The sequence below is a fragment of the Patiria miniata genome, unplaced genomic scaffold, assembly GCF_015706575.1.
Source record: "Patiria miniata isolate m_02_andy unplaced genomic scaffold, ASM1570657v1 HiC_scaffold_9, whole genome shotgun sequence".
Taxonomy (NCBI): domain Eukaryota; kingdom Metazoa; phylum Echinodermata; class Asteroidea; order Valvatida; family Asterinidae; genus Patiria; species Patiria miniata.
Window position 1 is genome coordinate 18,103,225 of NW_024037076.1, and position 5,749 is coordinate 18,108,973.

Consider the following 5,749-nt stretch of genomic DNA (forward strand, 5'->3'; position numbering starts at 1 on the left):
ACCGCGACACATGAGAGCCATGTCGGGTGGCGCTGACAGCCCTTGCTATGGGACTTACTGCACAAAAACGAAACTGGGGGCATCATGTACTATGTCTGGGGCTCACTCCAAAGTTTCAAGTCTGAAGCCTTGCCGATTTGTCAGCTTGTTGGCCTATTCATCCGCCATCCAACAAGTTATAATTTGTCAAAATCCATCTATGTTAAGGTACCTTCGACCGCGACACATGAGAGCCATGTCGGCTGGCGCTGACAGCCCTTGCTATGGGACTTACTGCACAAAAACGAAACTGGGGGCATCATGTACCTATGTCTGGGGCTCACTCCAAAAGTTTCAAGTCTGAAGCCTTGCCGATTTCGTCAGCTTGTTGGCCTATTCATCCGCCATCCAACAAGTTATAGTTTGTCAAAATCCATCCATGTTAAGGTACCTTTAGACCGCGACACATGAGAGCCATGTCGGCTGGCGCTGACAGCCCTTGCTATGGGACTTACTGCACAAAAACGAAACTGGGGGCATCATGTAGCTATGTCTGGGGCTCACTCCAAAAGTTTCAAGTCTGAAGCCTTGCCGATTTGTCAGCTTGTTGGCTATTCATCCGCCATCCAACAAGTTATAGTTTGTCAAAATCCATCCATGTTAAGGTACCTTTAGACCGCGACACATGAGAGCCATGTCGGCTGGCGCTGACAGCCCTTGCTATGGGACTTACTGCACAAAAACGAAACTGGGGGCATCATGTACCTATGTCTGGGCTCACTCCAAAAGTTTCAAGTCTGAAGCCTTGCCGATTTGTCAGCTTGTTGGCCTATTCATCCGCCATTCAACAAGTTATAGTTTGTCAAAATCCATCCATGTTAAGGTACCTTTAGACCGCGACACATGAGAGCCATGTCGGCTGGCGCTGACAGCCCTTGCTATGGGACTTACTGCACAAAAACGAAACTGGGGGCATCATGTACCTATGTCTGGGGCTCACTCCAAAAGTTTCAAGTCTGAAGCCTTGCCGATTTGTCAGCTTGTTGGCCTATTCATCCGCCATCCAACAAGTTATAGTTTGTCAAAATCCATCCATGTTAAGGTACCTTTAGACCGCGACACATGAGAGCCATGTTGGCTGGCGCTGACAGCCCTTGCTATGGGACTTACTGCACAAAAACGAAACTGGGGGCATCATGTACCTATGTCATGGGCTCACTCCAAAAGTTTCAAGTCTGAAGCCTTGCCGATTTGTCAGCTTGTTGGCTATTCATCCGCCATTCAACAAGTTATAGTTTGTCAAAATCCATCCATGTTAAGGTACCTTTAGACCGCGACACATGAGAGCCATGTCGGCTGGCGCTGACAGCCCTTGCTATGGGACTTACTGCACAAAAACGAAACTGGGGGCATCATGTACCTATGTCTGGGGCTCACTCCAAAAGTTTCAAGTCTGAAGCCTTGCCGATTTGTCAGCTTGTTGGCTATTCATCCACCATCCAACAAGTTATAGTTTGTCAAAATCCATCCATGTTAAGGTACCTTTAGACCGCGACATGTCGACTGGCGCTGACAGCCCTTGCTATGGGACTTACTGCACAAAAACGAAACTGGGGGCATCATTACCTATGTCTGGAGCTCACTCCAAAAGTTTCAAGTCTGAAGCCTTGCAGATTTGTCCGCTTGTTGGCCTATTCATCCGCCATCCAACAAGCTATAGTTTGTCAAAATCCATCATGTTAAGGTACCTTTAGACCAAGACACATGAGAGCCATGTCGGCTGGCGCTGACACCCTTGCTATGGGACTTACTGCACAAAAACGAAACTGGGGGCATCATGTACCTATGTCTAGGGCTCACTCCAAAAGTTTCAAGTCTGAAGCCTTGCCGATTTGTCAGCTTGTTGGCCTATTCATCCGCCATCCAACAAGTTATAGTTTGTCAAAATCCATCCATGTTAAGGTACCTTTAGACCGAGACACATGAGAGCCATGTCGGCTGGCGCTGACAGCCCTTGCTATGGGACTTACTGCACAAAAACGAAACTGGGGGCATCATGTATCTACGTCTGGGGCTCACTCCAAAAGTTTCAAGTCTGAAGCCTTGCCGATTTGTCAGCTTGTTGGCCTATTCATCCGCCATCCAACAAGTTATAGTTTGTCAAAATCCATCCATGTTAAGGTACCTTTAGACCGCGACAATGAGAGCCATGTCGGCTGGCGCTGACAGCCCTTGCTATGGGACTTACTGCACAAAAACAAAACTGGGGGCATCATGTACCTATGTCTGGGGCTCACTCCAAAAGTTTCAAGTCTGAAGCCTTGCCGATTTGTCAGCTTGTTGGCTTATTCATTCGCCATCCAACAAGTTAGTTTGTCAAAATCCATCCATGTTAAGGTACCTTTAGACCGCGACACATGAGAGCCATGTCGGCTGGTACTGACAGCCCTTGCTATGGGACTTACTGCACAAAAACGAAACTGGGGGCATCATGTACCTACGTCTGGGGCTCACTCCAAAAGTTTAAGTCTGAAGCTTTGCCGATTTGTCAGCTTGTTGGCTTATTCATCCGCTATCCAACAAGTTATAGTTTGTCAAAATCCATCCATGTTAAGGTACCTTAGACCGCGACACATGAGAGCCATGTCGGCTGGTGCTGACAGCCCTTGCTATGGGACTTACTGCACAAAAACGAAACTGGGGGCATCATGTACCTACGTCTGGGGCTCACTCCACAAGTTTCAAGTCTGAAGCCTTGCCGATTTCTCAGCTTGTTGGCCTATCAAACAAGCTATAGTTTGTCAAAATCCATCCATGTTAAGGTGCCTTTAGACCACGACACATGAGAGCCATGTCGGCTGGCGCTGACAGCCCTTGCTATGGGACTTACTGCACAAAAACGAAACTGGGGGCATCATGTACCTACGTCTGGGGCTCACTCCAAAAGTTTCAAGCCTGAAGCCTTGCAGATTTGTCAGCTTGTTGGCTTATTCATCCGCTATCCAACAAGTTATAGTTTGTCAAAATCCATCCATGTTAAGGTACCTTTAGACCGCGACATGTCGGCTGGCGCTGACAGCCCTTGCTATGGGACTTACTGCACAAAACGCAACTAGCGGGATTCAGTGACTACATCTTGCTTTTTCTCCAAAAGTCTTGGGTCTCAAGACTTGCTTGTTTTTGCATGTTGTAGACCTATTCAGTAGCTTTCGAACAACATAGAGTTCGTCTACAATTTTGCATTCTAAAGTACCTTTATCACACTGCGAGGCCATGGCGTGCCCTTCTATCGGACTTACTGCACAAGTGAATTAAACTAGGCGGTGAAATTCAAACATCTGCGATTTTCTCCAAACGTGCTGGTTTACGAACTTGAATGCCTTTGCATCTTATTGCCCTGCTAATTAGCTTGCTAAAAAAAACATGTATAGTCTGTTGGAAAATTCCATTTCGAGGGCATTTTTAATCCGATATATCAAGCTCGTACCGCGAGACCAGACATGCCTTTTCATGGGAGTTACTGCACAAAGTGAAACTAGGGGGTGAAATTGAATACATCTGCGATTTTCTCCAAAACTGTTGGGTCTATGAACTTGAATATTTGTGCATCTTATTGCCCTACTCATTAGCTCTCTAAGCATATATAATTGTTTGGAATTGTCCATGTTCAAGGGAATTTTATTCCGATATATCAAGCTGGAAAAGCGCGGCCCTGATATGCCTTTCTGTGGGACTAGTTTGTTTGAATATTTCATTTTTAAGGGCATTTGTATTGCGATATTTCAAGGCGAAATCGCGCAGATCTGACATGCCTTTCTACGGGACGTACTGTGCCAAGTGATACAAGGGGTTACATAAAACACATCTGTGACTTTCTCCAAACTATTGTGCCTAAGAAGTTGTTTGTTTTGCTTCTTGTTGCCCTGCTCATGAGCTTTCTCTAGAACTGTCCAGCCGAGATTACAGCATTTCTATCAACCATTATATAGGCTATAGTATAATTTGTCTGAGACGTTGCGTTGCCACATACATTTGTTATTCAGATGCAGGGAGCCAGTATCGCGTGGGCTGACAGACCTATACATGGCGGGATTTCCCACACACAAAAAAGCTGCATTCGTTACTTTTAGCTGAAATAATATCTAGAGGAGCCAATGCTACTATGTTGTTGATGGCTCTCTCAAGCTTCACGTACTCGACGACTAATTGACGGGATCCCGTGTCAGAAATCCTCCTGGAGGTCTCTCATCGGTGCAGCTACGGTTGCTTTACAGTGAGGAAAAATCCAGTGACTTTGAATTCCTCATTTATCTTTGAAAGAACCAAAGTCTGCATTTTCCCCCACTGTGATTCATGCAAAGAATTGAAACTCACCGCACTTGATACCTCCCGTCTCCGACTTGAAAGAAAACCTTCCTGGTCGCTGCATGGGTCGCTGCATGGGCCGCAAGGGTTAGTGCCATCCGTATCTGCCAAGGAAAAAAACCGCTTTATTTTGAATATTTTGCTCTCATGCACTTCATCGTGAGAGCACATTTGCGTGGAAGGATATACATAGAAGGGTCAGGAATAATTATCAAATAACCAACAATATTTGGTGTCGAGATTCCCTTCCCCAAGTGTTCACGTAAAGTGATGTCGGCACCTTGATCGCAACAACTTGCGGTATCTTTGTCTGTTTTATTATAATTTTCCAAAATGTACCGTAAAATTAGTTGAAGCTTCGCAACATTTCTAAAGCATTTTTTTTTCAATATCAATTTTGTAGATAGTTCAGTTTTACTTTGAGAAAGGAATTTTCACGTCACTTGTGGTTGTGTAAATCGTTACTTTATTTCACAAATCATCATAAGTCGGGAATACAAAAAGCTGAGATACGGAGCAGGATTTTTTTTTAAATGGGGCTAGGGGCACCAGTATTTTATGGGGGGCAACAAAATGCCCTTAATATTCCCATAACAAAATTTTGCTCCCTCCCGCGTGCTTGGGGGAGGCGAGTGGGGGTTGGATGTTACAGTGGAGGGGTGGCCAATTTCATCTTGAACTAGACTTTTTTTTCACAAGACACCCAGCCTCCGTAAAATCAGAAAATTGGGGATGGGGGAAGGGGAGAAGGGGAGAAGGGGGAAGGGGGAAGGGGGAAGGGAGGGAAGGGGGTGGGGCTGGACAACATCTTCCTATGGGGCGCTAATCAAAACCGACATCATGTTTAATGTCAGACAATAGGTGGCGCTATAGTAAATTTCCCATTGACGTTAAAAAAAAATACATGATAAACAGCCAATTGTGAATAACTTGAATACTTAGGGTTTTCGTTCAAATTAAACAGAAAACCGCACAAAGGATCACTTTTTGTTATAACGAGGTAAGCATGCTAACATAATTAAAGGAATAAGAGTTTCTCTGGTTCTCAAATTTTCAGTGGTGGGGGTGATGGTTTTTTTTTTATTTTAAAGGGGGCCGTGCTCTAAAAAACAGCCACTCTCTCGCGCTGCATGCCCGGCCGCAAGTGGCAGGTGGCCCCTCCCCCCACCTCCGATTCGAATTGGGGTTTTCTCCATGGCAGGAGCAAACAGCGAGATTAATTTCCCAATTAAATGTTCCATGATCGAAAACGGTCATACAGCTGATCATGACTGAGCGCCTGATATCGATAGGGCGCGGCGCGTAAAACCCAATAAATATAACCCTCTGCCGACGCCTCTGCATATGACGTTTTCTGTCAATAGATGGCAGTGTTTATTATCTTCAGAATTAGAAACTCCTGCTG